This window comes from Neomonachus schauinslandi, chromosome 6 (genome assembly GCF_002201575.2).
Source record: "Neomonachus schauinslandi chromosome 6, ASM220157v2, whole genome shotgun sequence".
Lineage (NCBI taxonomy): Eukaryota > Metazoa > Chordata > Mammalia > Carnivora > Phocidae > Neomonachus > Neomonachus schauinslandi.
The window spans coordinates 88235779-88263051 of NC_058408.1; the positions used below are offsets into that span (position 1 = coordinate 88235779).

At 38.1% G+C, this 27273-nt stretch overlaps 1 protein-coding gene across 1 annotated transcript in view; it reads left to right on the top strand.

Annotated features, from left to right (window-relative positions):
• The window catches only part of BICC1 (BicC family RNA binding protein 1), a 301301-nt gene that overhangs the window by 70830 nt on the left and 203198 nt on the right, over positions 1-27273 (top strand). The window lies entirely within an intron of this gene.

A 27273-nucleotide genomic window follows, 5' to 3' on the forward strand; every position in this document is an offset into this window, starting at 1 on the left:
CCCATGACTTCCATTCTCCTCAAAAGGTGTCCGTCCTCTGTGTTAGCCCCTTTTTGTATTGACTAGAGTTTGGGTGGGATAATGGGTGGTGGACTTAGGGCCAGGCTGGTGCTTCTTAGTAAACTCTGGGAGGAGGTGGTTTCTCCTTACCTGTGCTCCTTGGCTTACTCTATGAACATGTATCGTGTGTACTTAGCTCTGGCTTTAGCCTTAATTCTAGGATAGGAGGAGCATTGCTGTGAGGCTATTGCATGATTTCTCTTTGTGATTGCCAATTAATTTCTCTCTCCATCGTTGGGCAGTATGGTTCATGAATATAAGGACCATACCTGTTTCTTCTTTTCTCTTCATTTATTTCTCAGTATAGGGTGACCAGTTGTTTCAGTTTATTTAGGAATGAGGGGATTCAGAGGACATGGAATGTTCAGTGTTAAAACTGGGAAACTCCCGGGCAAATTGGGATGTTAGCTAGGCTGCTTCATTGTTTTCTTAGCACGGTGACTAACAAAGTGGGTATAAAACTTTTTTTTTTTAAATAAATGAGCACAGAATAGTTAGACAAAGGCTAACAAGCAGGTTATAAACTTATTAATGATTGTGTTTCTGTTCTCCATTAATAAAAATTAGAATAAATAAAACTAGTCATTATGCAGCCTCACCTGGTAGTTATTAATTTCTTTCCTTTCAGATCTCTAATTTACAGTTATACTTAGCAGTGGTAATGGGAAGTTACAGAGGTAGAGTATGAAAGTGGAATTCAGTTGACTTAATGCTATGTGCCCCAGGTCAGTAATTTGTGATATTTAATAAGCTGGAGTAATAGTGATAGCATTGTAGTATTGCTGTTTTTTCCTTTGGTTTGAAGAGTGTTTTTCATTGGCAAGTAAGGTTTGGGTAGTCTGTTTGGTCTGTTCCTATCCAGGACTGTGACACAACTCTCTGGTCACTTTAAAGTTAAATTTTTAAAAAAATCAGCTATGATTCAGTTTTCCCAATAATGAACTCATTAATTCATTTCATTATAAAAATTCTAGATAGTGTAGGTATTATTCTCCTAGTGTGACAGATAATGATGTACCTTCAGAGAAGTGGTTAAGATGGGGTGTTACTACATATTTATTAAAACACACAACTTTTGTCCTGAAAGGTAGGGGTTGGTAAGCTACACACAAAATACACAATATTGCTAATACTAATTTTGCTTGTTTTCTTCTAGTTAAACTTTATCATTTAAGAGATATCCTCACCTTATTTAAAATTTCCTACAACTAGATAATGTTTCTACATGCTAGCAGTAAAAAGGTAGTCATATGCAGTTTTCTCTGAGGATTATAAATCCATTATAAGTAGAATAACTAGAAAATGCCACTTATTTGATTCTTGGTTTCTTAACCCATTTATTAATCCGTCCGTCCATCCATTTAATATGTATTATATGTCTGCTACATTTCAGATATTGTCATACATTGGAGGATAGGTGGGTAAAAAAATAATTAAGATCCACTTCCCATCTGGATGAATTCAAGCTCTACAGGTGAATGTTCTTGGTGACTCCTTACTGACAAGCAGTTAGTGCTATAAATATTTGCTAAGTACTTTGTGTCAGATGCTGTTGTTAGGCACCCAGAATACAGTGCCAGTAAGACCTGCAGAGATTTCCTGCCCTCACATGGTGTATGGGTAAGTATAGACACACACATACAATGCGCTATATACATGCCACACATGGATGCTATACACATGGAGCACAGTCTGCACAACACCACGCACACATACGTGCAAGCACATGTACAGCACATCAGCATATAAACATTTGTATATCGTTGGGAAATACGTGTGTGTGTGTGTGTTTGTGTGTGTGTAAATCAATGAGCTCACTGAATTGAGGTGACTTCAGGAATTAGGCATCAACTGCTGTCATTAACTTGCATACAGGGTCTTGTCTGGTTTGCTCCCTTGTTCTCTGTGGGAGAGACACAGGGGTCTGCCAGTTAGCCTCTTGACGACTATGGGTTTTGTTTGTGTGTTTTGTGCAGAGGAAGAGAGTGGATGTTACCCCGGGTGACCTAATTAAGACCTAACGAATATTGATTCCACACGTCTCATGTGTAATTTGTGCTCATGAATATTTAGTGCCACAGGTGCTTCGTGCATATTTATTGCCTTATGAATATTAGGTGCCTCTTGTATATTTAGTGCCTCATGAATTTTATGTGGCTTTTGGTTCTTTCACCCCTTTCTGTATTCACACTTTATCACATCTCATTACTTATCTATGTTAAACACACCCGATGAGTTTCATCTATCCATTTATTTTCCTTTCTTACTGAGCAGAATTTCTTGCCTTATTGAGCAGAATTGAATTTTCTCAAACAATATAGCAAGCGTACATTACAGCTATCCAGTTCTAAAGTTCCATGAGCCTAGTGCACAGGAGCTTCAGGGAAAAGAAAAATATTTTTCATTTTCAAATTTTCAAGTCAGTAATACACATGTAGATATTTTCTAATGTAGGAATTTTCATAAAAACTTGAGTATAATAAAGCTCAAAAATGAATTGAAATTCTTATGAAAAAGACTGTTCTTAGCAGTTTATTTGTATTAGTTTATGGTTTTGTTTAAAGCTTGTACCATGAAATTAGTGGAAGGAGATGGCAGTGCCATTTAATATTCCTCACTGCCTTGCGGGTTTTTGAACTTTCACTTGCCAGTTTTACTCCTCTGTGTCATAAACATTTTTGATGTGGTTATGATTCACGGTTATAATATATGGAAATGTTATTTTGTACAATAAACTGTCAGACTAATGTCATTGGGTTTTTGGTGGCTCAGAAGCTCCAGTTCATGCTGACCAAGAGCCAGATCCTCATCAAGCTCCTGCCTTTTGAGTAATCTGGAGGCATGTTTAAGGTTAACAGTAATTGGTAGGATGGGTTGTATTTTCTGTGTATCATGGAAAGTAGTTCTTTCCGTTTCATTAATAACTAGTCAGGAAGGGACCTAGGGTTTGGTGTCTTCTCTGCCATTTTCAGAGAGGGTCTCCATAGATTGTTTGAGAAGATATCTTAGAACAGACATACCAGCTCTCCCATATATACTGCAGAAGTGGTTGTGTAGAGTAGAAGTGCTTTTCCAATGTGATTGAAATCAAATAAACTGGGGAAAATTGGGGAATCATAAACAAATACTATAAATATTTTGTTATACCCTTAATATATATATATAATACATTCAATATACATAAAATATGTGTATATTATATATACACATATATAAATAATATACATATATATATACACACACACACATACATTCACTTTTTTTGTTATAGGGCCAAGGCCTTTTCTGAATATGGGGGGCTGATTAGAAACATTCATAATTTTTGAGATAATTTGACGGATGTATTTGAGAATAGATGCAGCTGGCTCTTGACACAGCTTGTGGGAACCAAAGGTCCCAGGGGTACATGAGTTTGTCTTGTATCCTCGAGGGTTTAGGGCCCTCTTGTGCATTGCTCACTTCCTTTTGCAGGAGAGAGAGGGGAGTGTCGGTGATGTGGAGGTTGACTAGGAAATCTGCTTCTCCTGGTTTTAACATTTTCAGTTCTCTTTTATGTCTGACTTGAATTTCAAGCTGAGATTCTCCACTCTGTGTCCGTGACAGAGCAGGTAAGAAAGGCATTTCTTGTATGGGAGGCTCTCATCTGTGGCATTCTGGAGTCGTTTGATCAGGCAGGGCCGGGCAACCTAACCCTCCAGCGGTCCCAGGCTCCAGAGGGCTAGATACCTGTCAGGCACAGTGTGACATAGATGCTGTTTCCTGTGGGGTTAGAGCAGATCTCATGATTCTTACACTGTTTGGAAAATACCAAAAGAGCTAACATCTATCATTGACTGAGTGCTGTGTCCCACGCTAAGTGCTCTGCAAGTGCTCATCTGATCCTCACAACATCAAGTGGCAGAACAGAAGCTGGCCCTGCCCACACCCCTTGCCACGCAAGCACTGGGGAGGGTGACCAAGTCTCCTGGTTTGCCTGGGACTGAGGGTTTTTCTGGGAGGCTGGATTCTCAGTGATACAACCAGTTCATGAGTTACATCCCTAGCCCCTGTGACTCCTATCCAGGGGTATCTGCGGCCAGAGGCACTCCCTCAGGGCAGATGCTGCCTGCAAACAGTGAGGCATTAGAATTGGTAGATGAATCCCAGCCTCTGAGCCCCTCCAGGGGACAGCTCTGAGGATCTCCCTGCAGTTTCTGAGAGGTCCCCGCAAAGGGACCCCACTCAGACATCTGTACGAACTTCCCTGTTTGCTCTCTTTCCCAAACCTCCCTACCAGCAACCCTGGGGATCATCTTCTAAATTAAATCACTTTTACTCAAGTACTTGTCACAGAGTCCACCTTTGGGGGAATCCAATAAAAGACATAAGAACTATTTTTACCCTCACTTCACAAAAAAGGAAATTGGGTTCAGAGAAGTTAAATCATTTTGCTCAGAGTTGTTCAGCTGGCAGAACTAATAATAAAGAATACTAGTTACTATGTCATATATGGCTTTCGTTCCCATCCTCCCACTTGTAATTATTTCCAGAAAACCTAAAAGTCAGTTTATTCATATGGAATTAACAAGAGGTAACCATTAGTCCATGGGATTATGGATGGTATGTTATTCTGTTCCTATTAATTTTATGGTCAGAGAATTGAGTGTAGAGCAGAAAACACCTCTTAGTGGGTTTGGGCTGGTTTTTTTGTTTGTTTGTTTGTTTTAATTTTTTTTTACCAAGGAGAAATCCATCTTTTATACATGGAATTTCAAAAATCAGCAGAGCTACTGACCAGGCACAAAGTGCTGATCCCTTGCCCTGGCGATGATCAGTCTGGCCTTGGCTGGAAGCAGGACTTGACATCTTTGACTGGATGGGATGTAAATGGCCTGCTTGTGCTATGGAGTTGTGTCTTTTGGTTCTTGGCTGTCATCCTAGAGGTCTCTATCTATGAAATGACTCATTATAAGGAAGTCTATTAAAAACAAATCTCTCCCTGTTTTAGAGCATCTCTTAAAATTTCTGCTTAAAGAATTTTGGGTTTTCAGTTCCATTTACTGCCAAGAAATGGAGTGGGCATTGAGGAAGTACAGTACTTGAATTTCTTGTAAAGATGGATGCTTCGGGAAGTGAGGGCATTTCCCTCTTATTTGAAAGCAAGAAGCTTGGGAATTATAATAGAATTAAAAAAATTGTTTCACTGTAAAACCCCACAGCTTAACTAAAAGTCCTCCAAGTTTCTCTAGTAAAAGTGATTCCACTTATCTGACATTTTAGGATTCTTTTCCATTATTCTCAGTCCCTTGTTGTCGTCTTACAGGTTCTTTAGATTATCTATTAAAAAAAAAAAACAGCTGCCTGACAAATGATACACAGAAATAAAATGAGATGGTGCAGAAGGATAGAATATAACAATGTGCCCATGTTTAGGAATGAGTGAGAAGTATTTTGCTTTAGAGAAACTTATCTTTGACCACAGGTGCTCACTCTGATTTAAAGTGGGCTTGCCTTTCATGGACTACTTGTCCTTTCTACTGGTGCACTTGTTCCTTTCCTCAAACAACCAAACAGACACTCCCCACTTTTGGGAAATATCCCCTCACCATCACACCTGGCTTTGCATTTTTCAGCTCCACATCTGCTTCCCATCCTGTACTCTGAAGGTGCCACACACGCAAGGGCTGTTTCACATTGCTTTTGTGCTGTTGGGTTGTAAGATAAGAATTGCTAAGAAGGACTCAGTCCAGTGTGGGTGTGGCTTGGGGCCTCTTCCCTTGGTTGCGACTGAAAGCAGATTCATTTTACCTGGTGCATGGTGAAAAATATGGGGAGTGTGGCCTAACTGGTGGGGAGGTTATAAGATGCAGCAAGAAAACTCTTTCCCAGGTGCTCTGAATATTAGGCTTCAGGAGTTGTTTTAGGAAGGCTGCTATGTCCTCAGGAGTTGAGGTGGGTGCTCTTTAACCCCACAGACAGCCAGCTTTTCCTAACGCACTGCCTCTGGATTGTGGAGGGAATGAATTGCTCTGAAATCTTCTTGTTTTCAGTTCTGTTTCTAGCCTCTACCACCGAGTTTCATAGGTTTACTCACCACGTATAAAGTAGAACTTAATAGTGTTTCTCAATGTGGGGTGGTATTTTTCTAGAATATATTTCCCAGAATATGACAAACCTTTGTACTCTCTCCATACCTTTATAATTTTGTGTTTCTTTTTCTACATTTTAAAAATTTTATTATGTTATGTTAATCACAATACATTACATCATTAGTGTTTGATGTAGTGTTCCATGATTCATTGTTTGTGCATAACACCCAGTGCTCCATGCAGAACGTACCCTCTTTAATACCCATCACCAGGCTAACCCATCCCCCCACCCCACTCCCCTCTAGAACCCTCAGTTTGTTTCTCAGAGACTGTGTGATTTTTATAATGTCTTCAACTTCTTCCTAAAATGAAATTTTTCACAGAAAATTTTGTTAAAGGAAAAATACCCTCTATTATAATAAATATCTCATTATATTAATTGCTCTTGTCTGGACACAGTCCTTTCTTTAGGAGTTGTGATGAGAAATACATGCAGTTTTACATGTGTGGCTGAATATTAGTTTTGGTTGAAATTGGGGTAATATTCTTTGCCCTCTCCTTTGCCCTTGTCAGTTTTTTTTTTTTTTCCCTTTTGTGGGGGGAAGGGACTGTGGAGAATGTTGGAGACAGATTCTGAGTTAATACCTTTAAAGAATAGTCTGCCATGATGTTGTTTTTCTTCTTAACTGTAAGTCCTTCAGATAATTAAAAACCTTCTGAATTTTCTTTCTTTCTTTCTTTCTTTTTTTAGAGAGAGAGAGAGAGGGAGAGAGAGAGACACAGTGGGGGGGGGGGCAGAGGGAGGGAGAGAGAGAATCTTAAGCAGGCTTCATGCTCAGTGTGGAGCCTGACATGGAACTCAATCTCACCACCCTGAGATTTAGACCTGAGCTGAAATCAAGAGTCAGATGCTTAATTATTCTTTCCTAATTCCTGGCAGTGAACTTTTTGCTGTTCGCTTTGCACTCATCTCTGTGTATGAGTGTTAAGAGGGATTTCTCATGGTTCACACAGCAGCATCTATTTTGAGACGTTGACTCCCAGCCCTTGCTGTTGTAACAAGCACGTAACATAGCACCCTATTTTTCAAAATCATTTTTGTTGGTTTGTGATTGTGCTTGTAAAAGGTGCTTATTTGGAAGCCCCCAGCTGTAGTGTTCTGTTTATAACCACTGAGTAGGTACAGTTAAGCTGACTGCATTGTACGTGAGGAGAGTTTGTGTGGATTCAGGGCCAGGGAGTGAGGAGACAGGCTGTCTGTCAGATAGCTTGGTGGGAGGAGCTTGGCAGGACCTACTAGAAGGCAAGCATTCTAGTGTGGATAGACAGTTGAAGAATTTGGGCAAGAAGTACTATTTTGTACATTCATTTTCACTTTGTTAATCTTAAAATATCCTTTGGGAATCAGAATTTACTGAGTTTAATTAGGTATGTGAGTAAACAAATTCATAGAGTATTTTCTCACGAATAGATACTTTAAAAAATGATTTGACTTACGGTAAAAATTCTTAAGTGGTCTTTACTTTTACATACCTATGTGTCTACAGTTTTTTGGGCTCATTTTCAGAGTATAGCTATACCCCAAGAAAACTTGGGAAATAAAGATAATATAAGATATATTATAATCTAATAATACTCTTTCTTAGCATACACATTTTGGTCTTCTGATGAATGTCCCTAGTTTTAGGCCTGTATTTAAAGGATAATATTTACAGTCACATCACACATAGAATTTCATGACCTTTTTTCTTTTTTTTTTTAAGATTTTATTTATTTATTTATTTGGGAGAGAGAGAGAGAGAGAAACAGCATGAGAGGGAAGAGGGTCAGAGGGAGAAGCAGGCTCCCCGCTGAGCCGGGAGCCCGATGTGGGACTCGATCCCAGGACTCCGGGACCATGACCTGAGCTGAAGGCAGTCGCTTAACCAAGTGAGCCACCCAGGCGCCCGACCTTTTTTCTTTTTTTAACTGCGTAGCATATTGTAATCATTTTTCATACTGCATCAAAGTTTTTGCAAATCAGCAAAGCCATCTTTTAAAATAACCTTAAAATGTTTGAATAAGTGCCTATATCTAAATTTTCTTAATTCTCATATTGCTTTTTCCATGTTTTTGCTCATTATAAATATTATGAAAATGAACATGTTTGTGCCAATAGGTTTTCCTCTTATATTTTGGATTATATTCTTAGGACCTAGTCTCCTAGAAATAGAGTTATTGGGAACTACATGGAAATGATAGCTACTCTTTATATAAACCAAATTGTTTTTTAAAATGACTGCATGAATTTACACCTCCACCACTGTTTAGTCATGACAGCTTTATTGGTGCTTATGGTATTACTGAATTTCAGGGTTATTATAATTATATAAATTACATAAAACCTTTAGCTGAGATAAAATCTTTGTATTCTCTGGAAAAATACACCATTTAAAAAAGGATGGATTCACGTAGTCTGTCTGACCCATTAAATAGCAGGAAGTTTATTTTTTTCAGAGCTTTCTGAAATTAACCTAAACCGGTTTAGCAAAATCAGAAAGATGTTCTAGAGAATTTTTACACTGTATATTTGAGGATAGGTGCCTCAAGCATGCACATTCAGAACTTGATAGAGCATTGCCAACTGTCATTACCTTTTTAGAAAGGCTTGAATATTTTGAGAGTGGTGAATAATCTAGGTCTAAGACATTTTAGTTTCTTGAACTTAAGAAAAATGAGCTTAAACTTTCCAAAGTAAACAAAGTGCGAAAAAGCAGCTGAGAAGATAGAACTGTTTAAGAAAATGAATACATACAGGCCCGCTATGCTGTTATGGCAGATTTATTTTAATTGAGATAGAATGTGATTCCTTAACCAAAGCTAAAATTCTGGGAATAAGAATAAAGCTATGGCTTAGAATATGACCACTGTGTTTGCATCATAAACATACGCACGTATTTTGTGAAAGGAAATCAAGGTAATAGTATCTGTTGTAACTTTTATCCTAGGCCAAAGACTATTACCTTAAAATTACTCTTCAAGCATTGTTTGAGATGAAAATCACATTTAAAGGTGGATTCTGTCTCCTGATGAAAAAATGAATTCATGTTAACAAACCAAGGAGTTTAAATGGAATAAATTATAATCAGATGTTAGATTTTGATCAGCTTTAACAAAAACAAATGATTCTTTTCAGAGATGAGAATTGATGGCTTAGCCCTTTTCAAAGAATATATCTTCCTTTCAAACTAAATGTCTTGAGAGGAGGAGATCTGCTTAATTTCCTAAAAGGAGACTTGTGATTTATCAGCAAACTGCTGAGTTTAAGAAAAAAGAGCTCCCTTAAATGTTTCCTAGACCTTCTGAATGAGGTTGGTTGCTCTGTAGTAACTTGGTTATGCAGCGCATTTTACAGAAGGTTGAATGGTGCAGGTAGCTATGGAACAGGACCTATTGGCACTGTAGGTCGGATCCCCTCTGAATGAGTACCTTTGCTGCCTTTCTTTAGCATATTAGAACTCATTCCTTCAACTTGTAGATCGTAGACATGCTCCTCTTGAGTGGAGAAGTAAGTCTTTCAGGACCATTGGGCATCTGCTGATGATCTTAGCACTTCACACCTCTTCTTTTTTTTTTTTTTTTTAAGATTTTATTTACTTATTTGAGAGAGAGCACAAGCAGGGGGAGGGACAGAGGGAGAGGAAGATGCAGACTCCCCGCTGAGTAGGGAGTCTGACACGGGGCTCCATCCAAGGACCCTGAGACCATGACTTGAGCCAAAGGCAGACGCTTAACTTACTGAGCCACCCAGGCATCCCACTTCACACCTCTTCTAATGAGATGCAGTGTGAGGCAGTCTTGGCTCAACAGGCCTTGAGTAGAGCAAGTTTAGAAAGGGATGGAAACAGTTTTAATGATAAAAGGTGAGTCAGTTACTGCTTCTATCATTCTTTAGTTTGGCCTGAAAAGCAGCTTTTCTAGGTTATAATTATGCAAAAATACCCAGAGGACAGGCATGACTTTAATGCCTACAGTGATTTATGTTGTCATCTTTATTTATGTACATGTATAGGTATAGTTGACACACAGTGTTACATTAGTTATGTTGTCATATTTAAACATTTTTCCTGCCTCAAAGTAATTGTTTCTCTGTGGTCCTGGGGTTAAGGTGAAATGTGTAATAGGTGGCTTTGGGCCACTGGCTAAGGTTCTAGGAAACCAACTTGACTGAAATTTTGGAAATAAAAAGTACCAGTGTCACCAGTGATCCAGTGATGTCACAGTGCTTGAGGCTTCTGTGTGTAAGAATTATCTGGTATGTTTACAGGAATGCAGGTCCCTGGGCTCCCACAAAGATTAAGATTTGGTGGGATCTGTGAGTGGGCCCAAGACTATGATTTTTTTTCATGAGCATCCCTCTCCCCCACTGTATCTTCAAGTTGGTATTAGATAACTCTTACCCAGTTGGTATGTTTACTTAAGCAGACCTATTTGAGCTACTGGAAGTGTCCAATTAAAAAGATAAATTTTGTGATCTAGTTAAATTTATTGACAACCTAAAAGAGTATGGAAAGATCATGCGAACTATCCATTTGGTAGTTCCCTGACAGTGTAGAAGTGGCATAGATATATATTATTTGGAAGATCATTGCGTGAAGAAAGGATATTCCTAAAAGAAATATCCTCCCAGTAATGCTTAACTAGTGATACTGGTTTGATGGGTGGGGTAGTTCTTCACTGAGCCAGACTCTGTGACTTTCCCAGCCCTAGACACTAAATTTCTGCACCATTGTCCCCATCCCCTATCCTGTGACAACATCATCACCTCACATATTTCCAAACACTCCTCTGAGGAGTGGTGCTTCCCCTGGTAAAGAAAGAATCAGTGTGAGCCAACTTGAGGTATTTGTGCTACCAATCACTGGAGAGCTCCCCTTTCTCTCTGCTGTCCCGACCTATGGCCCCTTCTAGGAACAGATGCTGTTTAAGTGCTTTGAGGCATATAAAGGGAAATCTAGTGGACAAACAGATGTAGGTATTCACAGCATTCTCTCTGCCCAGAATTCACTTTCCCTCTCTCCCGTGTCTCAGTTCTTTCCCATGGTAAGGGATCAGCCCAGAAGCTCCCTACCATATTTATTCTTTGAGTTCCTTTTATCTATGACTCTTAAATAATGTTTAACCTTTTAGAGTCTTGTCATTTTTATTACTGACCTTGAGAATTTATAGTTGAGTAAGACTAAGTTCTTTGAGGTCAAGGTTGATGGCTTCCATTTATTAAATGCTTATAGAGTGCTTATTTACATATTTTTGAGGTGAAAACAGAGTCTTAGGGAGGCTAAATCACATGCTTGGGGTTACACCATTAGTAAATTGGCAAACCTAGAGTTGAACCCAGGTTTCTCTGACTCCACAGTTTTTATCTCCCCTTTATATGCCTCAGTTGCTAAATAAGTTTTGTTTAATGAATCAATAAATGAGTCTCTTAGAAGAATTTGAGTAGCCTTGATGAAAGCAAGCATATCTTTGTGCCCTTGTACCCCCTCACACATTCAGTGAAGAGAATAGGGAAACAAACTGCCCTTTCATAGATTTTTGCACATAACCTGAATCGTAAGCATGCCTGGAACACATTTGGTTCTTATTTAAAACAAGTTGGCTTGCCCCATTACCATGTTATTACAAACACAAAAGAAGTATAAACTTCATTCCATTAAATAATCATCTACATAAACTCTTAAAGAGTTTCATGGTTTTGGGTTGGGCCAAAGCTAGGTATTAAGGAAATGGTTATTAATGTTACATGTTTTATTCAAACTACTCTAATTCTTTAACCCTCTGACCACCCCGCCCCCCGCCAACATACTAACCAACATTTTCTTTCCTTCTTCAAAATGTTCCCAGGAGGTTAAGACAAGTACAGCTTGGATTTCAAGCTGCTGATGCCTACTATTTGGAAATACTCCTTGCTTTCAGTCCTTTGTAGCCTGTCGAGATGCTCTCTATTGGAATCTTTTTCAGTCTCTTTTGGGTAACAGTTAAGTAAGTTATTATAATAGCACTGAATAATGGAAATATAATGTGAACCACAAATGTAACTTAAAATTTTATAACCACATGAAAAAGAAACAAAACAGTTGAGATTAATTTTAATAATAGTTTTCTTTAACCCCATATGTGAAAATGATATTGTTTCAACATATAATCCAAACATTACTGAGATTTTTACTTTTTTCTCTATCAAGTCTTTGAAATCCAGTGTTTTTTACTTTTACAGTACATCTGAATTCAGACTAGCCGTATTTGAAGTGCTCAATAGCCACAAGTGGTCAGCGGCTATTGTTTCTCACAGTGCAGCTCTCCGGGAAGACCAATTAGGTATTCGTAATTCCACTAAACTGTATAAAGGCCATGAACATACTTAAGCTTTTGATAAAGCTAGAAGGCTGTTGATTAAAAAAAAAAAAAACACTGATATTATTTAAATACTCAAAATTGTCAAATAGTGTTTATGACCCAGGCCAGACTAAATGGTGCTTCAGGAATTGCTTATGTAAGAAGAAATAGGCCCTAAAACTAAATATTTGACATGAGCAAAGTTTCTGTTAATCAGCTGGACTGAGTACATTGACGTATGTTAGGGTCATCAGTCCACAAGGAAGTCTTCACTGTCAGGTCAATACATTTGAAGTCTGAGTAAACTCTTGGCCAGAGTTGCTTGAAGAGTTCAAATTAACCATTGTTTGAAGCAATGAATAATGTAATTTAGATGTTCTCAGATTTTTCTGAATATTTGTTTTCCTACATTTGATAGCAGCAGATGCTTTGTGAAACTAAAAGCCGGTAGACTAGGGAATGTTGGCCTTTGCTTGAGGCTGCTGCTGTGCCCTGAGTGTGGGTTGTCTTAGGTTGTCCCCAGCACTGGGATAATGACAGAGCTTTACTGCCCTGAGAGATTGGACATGTGAAAGATCCCCTGCAATCTGCATTTTGATGGGTGTAATTCTTCAGAGGACTTAATTGTTGGGGTTAATGGATATAAACCTTAAATAGGCAGTGCAGTCCCCATTGTTAGAATAGGTTAGGACTGCTCCCCCACCCCCAGCATGAATTTTGTCATTCCTGTTAGTTCGGTTGGAAATTTGGTGGGAAATGAAATTTTTTTAAAAAAAGGCTCACAGGATGTCTTGGATTATTGGTGTGGTCGATTAATGGCTCATGCTCTTGGCCAGATTGTAACACATGATCCATCTCTTTGCTCTCATACTCTTAGCTATTGAGCCAGTTTAGAATGTGGTAAATTAATAAGGTGTTATCTGTTTTATGTTACATTTGATGTGACCTTCCAGTAAAAGTGGCCCTCTTTTAAGCAGTCTATAATTAGAAATGTATACATGAAATTTTCTCTTTTTGGTTCATGCATTTTGGAGTGTCTCTTTCTGTCTTGAGGCTAGCTACTGTAGTTGGATGTGAATCACAGAGGTTTTCCAAATATTGGATTTAGTGTTTTCAGCTGTGAAGTTTTTCTACTGTGGGCATAAGTTGTTAGTTAGAACTCCTCCGGGCACCTGGGTGGCTCAGTTGGTTAAGCGACTGCCTTCGGCTCAGGTCCTGATCCTGGAGTCCCTGGATCGAGTCCCGCATCGGGCTCCCTGGTCGGCAGGGAGTCTGCTTCTCCCTCTGACCCTCTCCCCTCTCGTGCTCTCTCTCTCAAATAAATAAATAAATAAATCTTAAAAAAAAAAAAAAAAAAGAACTCCTCCATAAGAGTTGTATAGAATCAGTATTTCAGTCTAGAAAGTGCTAGGTTAGTTAAGGCCTGTGATATTTATGCTTGGTATGATTTCATTGTCCATTATTCATCTCTGATATTGCCACAGGCATTCTATCCCTTAGGTAGCTTATATCCACATTTGACCTTCAGACTTTTGCCAGACTGCTTTATACCTTGTGGGCTGAAAACGATGCTGTGACAAACCAGTACAACCTTGGTTCACTCTCAAACAGGAAGAAGGATTTCAAATAGTTACCTGATTTCTTTTTATAATTAAAAATAAGTTCAAGCTATTTAAAGGCATTCTGAAAAATACAAAGGAAAAAGTGATGAATGACCCAGTAATTCCACCACTCAAATAATGATTAATATTTTGATGTTAATTTTATCCTTTAAATCTTTTTTCCCCTAGCGTATACATCCTATGTATATGCATACATTCCTTTTTTTTTGTTTTTAAGATTTTATTTATTTGACAGAGAGAGCACAAGCAGGGGGAGTGGCAGGGAGAGGGAGAAGCAGGCTCCCACTGAGCAGAGAGCCCGATGTAGGGCTTAATCCTCATCCCCCCACCCACCTCCCCTCAGGTGATCATCAGTTTTTTCTCTATAGTTAAGAGTCTGTTTCTTGATTTGTCTCTCTCTTTTTCCCCTTTGCTTGTTTGTTTTGTTTCTTAAATTCCACATGTGAGTGAAATCATATAGTATTTGTCTTTCTCTGACTGACTTGTTTCACTTAGCATAATTACAGTCTAGCTCCATTCATGTTGTTGCAAATGGCAAGATTTTTTTTTTTTTAAAGATTTTATTTATTTATTTGAGAGAGAGTGTGAGCAAGAGAGAGCGCACAAGTAGGGGTGGTGGGGGGCGGGGGGGGAAGCAGATCTCCTCCTGAGCAGAGAGCCCAATACGGGGCTTGATCCCAGGGCCCTGAGATCATGATCTGAGCCGAAGGAAGATGCTTAACTGATTGAACCACCCAGGAACCCTGAGAGTTCATTCATTTTTTTTTTAATTTTATTTTATTATGTTATGTTAATCACCATACATTACATCATTAGTTTTTGATGTAGTGATCCATGATTCATTGTTTGCGTATAACACCCAGTGCTCCATTCAATACGTGCCCTCTTTAATACCTATCACCAGGCTAACCCATCCCCCACCCTCCTCCCCTCTAGGAGAGTTCATTCTTTTTAATGGCTGAATAATATTCCCTTGTATATATATTCCACATCTTCTTTTCCTATTCCATCAGTTGATGGACACTTGGCTGCTTCCATAACTTCACTATTGTAAATAATGCTCCTGTAAACATTGGGGTGCATGTAGCCCTTTGAATTAGTGTTTTTATATTCTTTGGGTAAATATCCAGTAATGCAATTGCTGGATTGTAGGATATTTCTAACTTTTTTGAGGAAACTTCATATTGTGTTCTGGAGTGGCTGCACCAGTTTGCGTTCCCACCAACAGTGCAAGAGGGTTCCCCTTTCTCTGCATCCTTGCCAACACCTGTTGTTTCTTGTTTTGTTGATTTTAGCCATTCTGACAGGTGTGAGGTGGTATCTCATTGTAGTTTTGATTTGCATTTCCCTGACGGTAAGTGATGATGAGCAATAGATGCTCATCTATTAGCCATTTGGATGTTTTCTTTGGAGAAATGTCTGTTCATGTGTTCTGCCCATTTTTTAAATTGGATTATTTGTTTTTTGGATGTTGAATTGTATAAGTTCTTTACATATTTTGGATACTAACATATCAGATATGTTGTTTGCAGGCGCCTGGGTAGCTTAGTTGGTTAAGCGTCTGTCTTAGGCTCGGGTCATGATCCTGGGGTCCTGGGATCGAGTTCCGCATCGGACTCCCTGCTCAGTGGCATCTGCTTCTCCCTCTGCCCCTCGTGCTCTCTTTCTCTTTCTCTCTCTCTCAAATAAATAAATAAAATCTTTAAAAAAAAAAGATATGTTGTTTGCAAATAAGTTCTTCCATTCCATAGTTTGCTTTTTAGTTTTATTGATTGTTTCCTTCACTATGCAGAAGAAGCTTTTTATTTTGATGTAGTCCCAGTAGTTTATTTTTGCTTTTATTTCCCTTGCCTCAGGGGACCTATTAGAAAAAAGTTGCTACAGCTGATGTCAAAGAAGTTACTGCCTGTGCTTTTTTCCAGGTTTTTATGGTTTCAGGTCTTACATTTAGGTCTTTCATCCATTTTGAATTTATTTTTGTGTATGGAATAAAAAAGTGGTCCAGTTTCCTTCTTTTGCTTGTTGCTGTCCGGTTTTCCCAACACTATTTGTTGAAGAGACTATCTTTTTCCACTGGATATTCTTTCCTGCTTTGTCAGAGATTAATTGACCATATAGTTGTGGGTTTATTTCTGGGTTTTCTATTCTGTTACATTGATCTATGTATATATTTTTGTACCAGTACCATACTGTTTTGATTACTGCAACTTTGTAATGCAACTTGAAGTCCAGAATTGTGATGCTTCCAAGCTTTGCTTTCCTTTTTCAAGATTGCTTTGTTTGGAGTCTTGTGGTTCCATACAAATTTTAGAATTGTTCTAGTTCTGTGAAAAATGCTGTTCGTATTTTGATAGGGATTGCATTAAATGCGTAGACTGCTTTGGTTAGTCTAGACATTTTCACAATATTTGTTATTCCAGTCCACGAGCATGGAATGTGTTTGTATTTCTTTGTGTCATCTTCAGTTTCTTTCATCAGTGTTTTATAGTTTTCAGAGTACAGGTCTTTCACTTCTTTGGTTAGGTTTATTCCTAGGTATCTTATTAATTTTTGTGCAATTGTAAATGAGATTGTTTTCTTGATTTCTTTTTCTGCTGTTTCATTATTAGTGTATACAAAAGTAACAGATTTCTGTACATTGATTTTGTGTCCTGTGATTTTACTGAATTTGTTTATCAGTTCTAGCAGATTTTGGTGGAGTTTTTCAGGTTTTCTATATATAATATCATGTCATCTGCAAATAGTGAAAGTTTTACTTCTTTCTTAGAGATTTGGATGCCTTTTATTTCTTTTTGTTGTCTGATTGCAGTGGCTAGGGCTTCCAGTACTATGTTGAATAAAAGTGGTGAGAGTAGACATCCTTGTATTGTTCCTGACCTTAGGGGGCAAGCTCTCAGTTTTTCCCCATGGAATATGGTGTTCACTGTGGGTTTTTGATATACAGCCTTTATTACGTTGGGTTATGTTCCCTCTAAACTTACTTTGTTGAGGGCTTTTATTATGAATGGATGTTGTACTTTTTCTTTTTTTTTTTTTTAAAGATTTTATTTATTTATTCATGAGAGACAGAGAGAGAGAGAGAGAGAGAGAGGCAGAGGGAGAAGCAGGCTCCCAAGGAGCAGGGAGCCCGATGCGGGACTCGATCCCAGGACCCTGGGATCATGACCTGAGCCGAAGGCAGACGCTTAACCATCTGAGCCACCCAGGCGCCCGAATGTTGTACTTTTTCAAATGCTTTTTCTGCATCTATTGAAAGGTTCTTATCCTTTCTCTGATCGATGTGATGTATCACGTTGATTGATTTGCAGATATTGAACCACCCTTGCAACCCAGGAATATATCCCACTTGATCGTGGCGAATGATTTTTTTAACGTATTATTGGGTTTGGATTGCTATTATTTTTGAGGATTGGAAATTTTTACATTTATGGACATCAGAGATATTGGGCAGTAATTTTCTTGTTTTGTGGTGTCTTTATCTGGTTTTGGTATTAGGGTAATGCTGGCTTCATAGAATGAATTTGGAAGTTTTTCTTCCTTTTCTATTTTTTGGAATAGTTTGAGAAGAATAGATATTAACTCTCCATTAAATGTTTGGTAGAACTTGCCTGTTAAGCCATCTGGTCCTGGACTTTTGTTTGTTGGGATTTCTTTTTGATTACTGACTCAATTTCTTTGCTGGTTTTGGTCTGTTCAAATTTTCTGTTTCTTCCTGTATAAGTTTTGGTAGTTTATATGTTTCTAGAAATTTACCCATTTCTTTTAGGTTGTCCAATTTGTTGGCATATAGATTTTCATAATGTTCTCTTAGGATTTTTTGTATTTCTGTGGTGTTGGTTGTTATTTCTCCTCTCTCATTTGTGATTTATTTGAGTCCTTTGTCTTTTTGATAAGTCTGGCTAGAGGTTTATCAATTCTGTTGATTTTTTTCAAAGAACTAGCTCCTGGTTTCATTGATCTCGTCTATTGTTTTTTAATTTTGTATATCGTGTATTTCTGCTTTTTTTTTTTTTTTAAGATTTTATTTGAGAGAGAGAGAGCACGAGTGAGGGGAAGAGGCAGAGGGAGAGGGAGAAACAGAGTCCCTGCTGAGCAGGGAGCCCGACGCTGGGCTCCATCCCAGGACCCCAAGATCATGACCTGAGCTGAAGTCAGGTCATGAGCCACCCAGGTGCCCCATCTGCTCTAGTATTGATTATTTCCTTCTTTCTGTTGGTTTTAGGTTTTGTTTGTTCTTCTTTCTTTAGGTGTAAGGTACTCATTCATTGGTTAGCAGCATATTATTTAACTTCCATGTATTTGTGGTCTTTCCAGATTTTTCTTATGGTTGACTTCTATTTTCATAGCCTTTTGGTCAGAAAAGATACATGATATGACTTCAGTCTTTTTGAATTTGTTGATGTTGGTTTTGTGGCCTAATACGTGATCTATTCTGGAGCATGTTCCATACGCACTTGTAAAGAATGTGTATTCTGCTGTTTTAGGATGGAATGTTCGAATATATCTGTTAAATCCATCTGGTCTAGTGTGTCATGCAAAGCCATTGTTTTCTTGTTGATTTCTCTTTAGATGATCTGTCTATTGATGTAAGTGGGGTGTTAAAGTCCCCTACTATTATTGTAATATTATCATTTAGTTCTTTTCTGTTTGCAATTAACTGTTTTATTTGGGTGTGCCCATGTTGATGCATAAATATTACAGTTGTTATCTTCTTGTTGGATTGTTCCCTTCATTATTATATAGTGTCCTTTGTTTTTACAGTCTTTGTTTTAAAGTCTGTTTTGTCCAGTATAACTATTGTGAATTTGGCTTTCTTTTGACTTCCATTTGCATGATAAATGTTTCTTCATTCCCTCACTTTCCATCTGTAGGTGTTAAGTCTAAAATGATTCTCTTATAGGCAGCATATAGGTGGGTTTTTTTTTTTTTTTTTTTTTAATCCATTCTGTCACCCTTTGTCTTTTGATTGGAGCATTTAATAAAGTGGTTTTTGATAGATGTGTATTTATTGCCGTTTTATTATTTGTTTTGTGGTTGTTTCTGAAGATTTTCTCTGATCCTTTCTTGTCTTTCTCTGTTTCCTGCTTTTCTGGTTTTGCTTAGTGATATATGTGGATTTCCTTCTCTTTGTTCTTTGCATATATATTAGTGATTTTTGATTTGTGGTTACCATTAGGTTGGTATATAACATGTTCTGCATATAGCAGTCTATATGAAATTGATGGTCATTTAAGTTTGAGCCATTCTTTACTCTTCTTCTGACCATGTTTTAGGTATATGTTGTCATATTTAACATCCTTTTATATTATGAGTTCCTTGACTGAATTTTTTTTCTTTTTACAGAAATACTAATTTTTACTGCTTTTGTTTTTTCTTCATACTGTCACATTTGGTTTTTTCCTTTCCACTTACAGAGTCCCCTTTAGTATTTCTTGCAGTGGCCATGAACTCCTTTGGTTTTTGTCTGTCTGAGAAATTATCTCTCCTATTCTGAATGATAGCCTTGCTGGATAGAACATTCTCGGCTGCAGATATTTCCAGTTCAGCACTTTCTGTATATTATGCCACTCCCTTGTGGCTTGGAAAGTTTCTGCCTTATGGGTTTTCCCTTGTAAGTTACTGCCTTCTTTTGTTGCTTTTAAAGTTTTTTCTTTATCATTATATTTTGCAATTTTAATTACAATATATTTTGGTGTGGTTCTGCTTTTGTTGATTTTGCTGGGTGTTCTCTATGCCTCCTGGATCTGGATATCTGTTTCCTTCTCCAGATTATAAGTTTTCAGCTATTATTTCTTCAAATAGATTTTCTGCCCTTTTTTTGCTTTCATTGTCTTGAAGGACTCCTATAATAAGAATATTATTATGTTTGATGGAGTCATGGAGTTCCTTTGTCAATTTTCATTTTGGGTAATTCTTTTTTCTCTCTTTTGTTCAGCTTGATTACTTTCCATTACTCTGTCTTCTAAGTCATTGATTTCTTCCTCTGCTTCTTCCAGCCTGCTGTTTATTCTTTTTCTTTCTTTCTTTTTTTAATATTTTATTTATTTATTTGTCAGGGGGGGGCAGAGCACACAGCAGGGGGAACAACAGGGAAAGGGGGAGGGAGAAGCAGGCTCCCCGCTGAGCAGGGAGCCCAATGTGGGGCTTGATCCCAGGACCCTGGGATCATGACCTGAGCTGAAGACAGGTGCTTAACTGACTGAGCCACGCAGGCGCCCCCAGCCTGCTGTTTATTCTGTCAAGCATGTTTCAGATTTTGTTTATTGAGCCTTTTATCTCTGCTATGTTACTCTTTATCTCTGTGTTAAGGGTCTCACTCATGTCTCCCACTCTTTTCTCCAGTCCATTGATGATTATTACTTTAAATTCTTTATCAGGCATGTTAGTTATATCTGTTTCATTTAGATCTCTGGCTGTGTTGTCTTGTTCTTCCATTTGGGACAAATTCCTCTGTCTTCTCATTTTGTCTAAGTCTCCATGCCTATTTTTGTGTGTTAACAAAGTCAGTTGTGTTTCCTGCTCCTGCAAGTAATGGCCTTATGAAAAAGAGGTTCTATAGTGCCCTGTAGTGTTGTTCCCAAAGGCCTGACTTCAGGGAGTATATCCAGTGTATGCTGCATGTGCTCTTTGATGTGGCCTCTTCTCTACCTTTAGTTGTGGAGTTTGTTCTGACAGTCTTCAGGTCAATTCCTGGGGTATTTAGGATGATTCGATAGTTATGTAGTTGTATTTCTGGGATGAGGCAAGCCTAGGGACCTCCTACTCCACTACCATCTTCCTCCAGTCTCTCCTGAACATGGGGATTTTTCACTGCAGAACAACAACAACAACAAAAACAGTATTTAAGAAAAGCATTAGACTGAAGGAGAAAACCATCCTCAAATTACCAACCACTATTTTAAGAAAAAAAATTTCTTATAAAGATTTTATTCATTTATTTGAGAGAAAGTGTGAAAGAGAAAGCACGAGAGGGGGGAGGGTCAGAGGGAGCAGGCTCTGCTGAGCAGGAAGCCTGATGTGGGACTCAATCCTGGGACTCCAAGGATCATGACCTGAGATGAAGGCAGATGCTTAACTGACTGAGCCACCCAGGTGCCCTGAAAAAAATTTTTTTTGTCTGTTTCTTCTTGATTTTTCTCTACAGGCTTACATGCTTTTTTTGTTTTTTAATTTTTTTTTAAAGCAGGTGAGTGTGATTTGTTCATTGTGAATTCTGAAAGCAGGTAGGGAGTTTTAGGAAAGATGAGGTCTGAAAATCCTCACACTTACTGTGATATATAACTTTCAGAAGCCACTGTTCATTACTGATGTTTAAACCTGGAGTGTTTTTCAGTTTACTAGGTATTTGAATGACTTTGAGAATTGAAGGAACTTTAAGAATAGGCTTAATGTCTACTATTCAATCAATTCTCAGAACTTTGCATGCCACTCTAGAGTGTTAGATATGATTCATGAACATAAAAATTCTTTGGGAGTATATAATAACTGCATCTTCTACATCTTTTTATGATTCCTCTTTCAGTGAAATTGGCTCAATTGTCATGGAAGTTTTCTGAAAACAGTAATACACAGAATAAAGTATCTCGCATAGCTCTTTTAGCATATTGATTAAATTGATCTGATAAGTGAATGTTTTAAAATTTTAGTATTTTTGCAGGATAATTAGGCTACCTAAATGTTCACATTTATTTCTCAGGTGACCTTCACATACAGCAGCCTTCTTAGTTGCAAATGTGCTACAATTGGGTTGTGTTAAGAAAAAGGGAGAAATGGCTTGAATCTTTATAGAGTTGAAGAATTATTTCTCATTTATTTTTATATTGAACTGTTTTTGTTTGTTTTGTTTTGTTTTGTTTTGTTTTTTTGGCTCAGATTCCACCGGGGAACATTATCCAGGGAGTGTTTAAAGATATTCCATACTGTGTTTTAAATATGAATACATAGTCCTTGTGTTTTTAGATTTGACTCCAGAAAGCATCAGCTGTTATAATGGAAAAGCATTTTAGAGTGAAAGGGATATTTAAACAAGTTTCCATATGCCCTACAAAGAATTTAAAATTGAGCTCCCCCCCTTAATTCAGTAATTAACTAGATTTGCCCCGTAGTTTGGGGGAGTATAATAGTTTACACCTGTTTCAACTTTTGCTGTTTTTATTGGCTGTGGATTTTGCCATCCCGTGTTTCTTGTGAAGCAAAAATATCAAATAAAATATGGCAAAGCATTGGAGAAATTATAATAAACATAAAAATGAGTTGTTCAGCTTAAAATATGAAATGCTTTACCTGCACAATCTGTGAAGCCATGTTTCAGTAGTACTGAAGTAATTTATTCCTGCAGTTCTATGTCATGAAAATAAAGACAGTGGCTTTCATTGGCAAGAATAATCCAGGGTTTTTACAATCAAATGACTAAATTTTGGAACATCAGGCAGAAGACATGTTATAGAGACAGAAAAAGCCTGCTAAATCATTTTGTTTGTGTTCATGGTACTGTGGAATGAAAAAGATGAGGGTGTATTGGTGTTTAAGAATGTGAAGACTCTGAAGAACTGTTACACCACAGAATATAGTCAGACTTCAAAGGTCAAGGAATGCCTCGACATCAGGATGGCTTGGCTCATTTCACAGGCAACATTTGCCCTGCCAACCATAGTGAAAAGACAGTCATTGGGTCTAGATATTATCATATCTCATGTTTTTTTCTTTTTTTAAATCCAACTCTTCAGTGATCTTCCTGAAAGTACCCTTTATTCTTCAGGCCTGGCAGAGTTCGAACTGCCCAGCTGTAATGTTGGATTAAGAGTAAAATGAGTAACTTTTTAGTACATTGTCCTGAAGGAGAAATAGCTAAGTTAAGTTTCTATTAAGTTTAGTTTGGATGGAGTTGTGACCATGAAAAGATCTTTGGGAAGTTGTCCCTGAAATTAAATTTTGATTTTGGCTCTATCTTACTAGTGGGTGGCTGTGAATATATGGGCCGAGATTGTAAGTTGAATGAGGTCAGGGGCTTGACAATTTTGATTGACCAGCACAGGACTTAGATATTCATGGAATGAAAGAGTGAAATTTCTGTTCTTTCCTGCATCTATAAAATGAACTTATTAAATACCTGAGTTTATATTGAGAAGTAAATATTCTGCAAACCTCCTCCCCACAATCTCTCACTTCTTCAGAGGAGTTTATATTTTAATACTGAGGAATTTGGACTATTTGAGAATTGAGCTCTCAGATTTGAGCAGAGAGGATCCCCTGTTGAGGTGGCTGAGAGAATACTTTTGGTGTTATGTTGTTCTCCCTTAATTGGCCTCTATGGCCTTGACAGCTTTGCTTGCATAGATAGGGTCAGTAAAAGTCTGGCAGGAGACCCAGCAACCTGGGAATGAGATAAGGAATAGTTACTATAAAGTGCCCATGACATGGACTAACCATGGTTTGTACCTGAGACAGTGATCTCCCTAAGTATCTGGCCAGAGTCTCTTACTAGGGTACTTGGTGGGCTTAAGGAATGGACACTACTCAGGATTTAGTGGGAAATCAGGCTCAGATTTGGAGTTTCTTATATGTAAATACTTGGAAAGAAAAAGGCCAAAGAATTTTGGTGTGAGTATTTTTGGTGCCAGTGAGTATCCCTGCTTCCTCTTTCCCTTGACTTCCTAAGGTTACTAAAGGTGAAGGTTTCTTTAAATTTTATTTTATTTATTTATTTATTTTAAAGATTTTATTTATTTATTTGACAGAGAGAGACACAGTGAGAGAGGGAACACAAGCAGGGGGAGTGGGAGAGGGAGAAGTAGGCTTCCCGTGGAGCAGGGAGCCCGATGCGGGGCTCAATCCCAGGACCCTGGGATCATGACCTGAGTCGAAGGCAGACGCTTAATGACTGAGCCACCCAGGCGCCCCTTTCTTTTAAATTTTAGATGTTTTTCTGGAACATAGTTAATTATAATTTGAGTTTAAGGAAAATCCTCTCCCCCTTTTTTTATTCATCCAGGGATTGAAAGGCCATTCTGTGAAGTCTGTTTAGTTGGACTTGGAATGAAGGGGCATTTCAAGGTTGTGACATAATGAGTTTATGATGAGCAAAATAAGTGTCCTAAAGGAAATGTCTGTAACAAAATGTAATTGTATTATGAAATTTAAAATGATGAATTCTAAGTTGTGAAGGAGTTCCCTGTGGGTGAAAGGCGTCTTGATAGGCCTGTCTTGCTTGATAGGCCTTTGAAAATATCTTTGATTCTAAAGTTTCTTTTCAAAGAAGAGTTTCCTCAATGTCACTAGAATTTTTTCGGATCATTGTGCCACACTATGCAATTTTGATCGCCAAGCGGTTTTGTCATTGAGTAGGGCCCCTTCAAACTATTTTTTGCTTTAGAGATAAGTAGAAAGCCCAGGAGGTGGCTGAGTTGAAGTGCCCCCAAGGCACTTAACTAGTTTTGTGTCATTAGGTGTAGGCACTAAACCTTTTGTCTTGCCTAGGTAGCCCCTCTAGCTAGGATCACCCACATTTTCCAGTTTATTTAGAAAGTATAAGCTTTGTTTTTTTTGGTCAAATTTGCTTTTTGTGTTTTTTTTTTTTAATTTATTTTTATTTTTTAAGTAGTCTCCATGCCCAGTGTGAAACCCAGTGCGGGGCCTGAACTCACGACCCCAAGATCAAGACCTGAGCTGAGATGAAGAGCCGGATGTTTAACTGACTGAGCCACCCAGGAGCCCTTCCTTTTTTTTAAAGTTTTAATATTGACATATTTCCAAATTAGAGAGTGGAAATCATAATTTGTAGAGTTAACTTCCAGGAACCTATTTGTGGAAATGTGTGATTCAAATGCTCACGTCTTTGCTCAGTTTCTCTACTCAGTTCATGCTGTTGGAGGTATGGTATTTGTACAGAAAGTAAAGTTAAAATGGTATTGGTGTTATGTATTAGGGGTTTTTTTTTTTTTTGCATGTTTTTTGTTTTGTTTTGTTTTTTGCTGCTGTAACAAATTACAAGCATAATAGTTTACAACATAAATTTATTCATATAGTTCCAGCATTCAAAAGTCTGAAATGGGTTTTATTGGCATATATCAGGGTGTTGGCAGGGCCATGCTCCCTCCAGAGGCTCCAGGGGAAAATCCATTTCCTTGCCTTTCCCAGCTTCTAGAGGCCACCTATGTTCCTTAGCTTGTTGGCCCCCTTTGTCCGTCTTCAAAACCAGCAGTGTAGCATCTCTGATATCTTTCTCCCCTGACCTCTCCTTTCTTTGTTATATGTCCTGCTCTCCCTCTGCTTCTATTGTCACAACACCTTCTTGGATTCTGACCTTCCTGCTTCCCTCTTACAAGGACCTTGTGATGACATTGGGCCCACCTGGGTAATTCAGGATTGTCTCCCTATCTCAAGAGCCTTAATTTAATCACACATGCAAAATCCCTTTTGCCACATAAAGTAACCTATTCATAGGTTCCAGGAATTAGGACATGAACATCTTTGAGGGGCTGTTGTTTAGCCTACCATTAGAATAGAGTTTTAAATTTTTTGTTTCTTTTTAGCTCTTGTTTTCCTTTTTTTTCCTCTAAGATTTTATTTGAGAGAGAGAGAGCAAGAGAGAGCACAAATAGGGGGAGAGGGAGAAGCAAGTTCCCCATGGAGCAGGGAGCCCGACTCGGGGCTCCATCCCAGGACCCTGAAATCATGACCTGAGCTGAAGGCAGACACTTAACCGACTGAGCCACCCAGGCGCCCCTAGCTCTTGTATTCATACATTTCCTCAAACTGTCTTTGGAAATCACAGAAACATGTACTCTGTGTTCTGTTTTTTGGATGAAAACATATTGATAAAAATACACATTTTTACAAGATTATAGAAGGTGTCTAAATTTTAATACTTGATATTTCTTTGAGGGAATTTCTTTGAGTTTTGAGTCTTCTACTTAACAGAATGACCTGCCACATTTCTTGGGTCATTAATAATTTTTTTAAATTGAGGTATAGTTGACATACAAGAGTCTTTAATAATTTTAATAAGTGTCCTGGACACACATACACACATGTATATGCATGTACACACAGTGTCCCTTGACAGTATTGACCATTCGGTGTTTGGGGTACCATGGTCTTCCAGATTTCATTGTCCAGGAGTTCTTGCTCCAGCTCATTTCCTTGTCTCCTTGTCTTGACCAGGGGGTGGCTTCTCCAGTTAACCGCTTGTCCACCCTGCACCCGAATTTGAAACCTGTTTGGTGTTTGCTTTCCTATTTTTTTTTTTTTTTTTTAAGAGAGAGAGAGCATGAGTTGGGGGTGGGTGTCAGGGAGGAGGAGGGGAGAGGAGGAGGGAGAGAGAGGATCTTAAGCAGGCTCTACACCCAGCACAGAGCCCAACAAGGGGCTCAATCTCAGGACTCTAATATCATGACTTGAGCCAAAATCAAGAGTCAGGTGCTTAACTGACTAAGCCACCCAGGCACCCCTGGTGTTTGCCTTCTGAAAGATGCAGTTTGAGGCTTTTGCAAGCAAGATGCTATTGGCTCTTTGTACCCTCTCTCTTTTTATTCAAATTGCTTATTTCTCTCCACATATTAAAAAGAAGGTTCACAGAGTTGTAAGACTTTTGAATGTAGAGACCTGGGTTTCTCCTATATTTATAGGTTGCCATTTAGGTATAAAAACGATTGTTCAAATGTAATGACTTTTTAATTAATCTCACATGAAATTTTATTGTTGTCTGTGACCTTCATTATTACTGTTTCATCCTCATGTTGTTTTTTCTCTCTCTTATAAATGTGAATTAAGGAGTGAATTAAAGTAGTATGATGGCAGCTGAAACCCAAGTAGATTATATAGTCATTGCAAAGCATAGAACAAACAGCTAAGAGTGTAGACCTTGTGAGGTTCAACTGGAGGGTGAAAAGGCAACCTCATGCCTGGGATTGGTTGCAGATAGGAAGTGCTTGGAGCACTATAGTAGATTATATTGGTAGTTGCATTTGTTCATGTTGTTCCTTAATTATGAAAGGATGAGATTACTTTCATCTGTGTGTGAAAAGAGAGACCTGAGTCTTTCAGACAAAAAAAGAGTGTGAAGTTATCTAAAGATGTATATTTGATTGAATTAGTGTTTTTTTTTTTTTTTTGGTGACTTTGCATTAGATGAGACCTGTTCAGGCAGG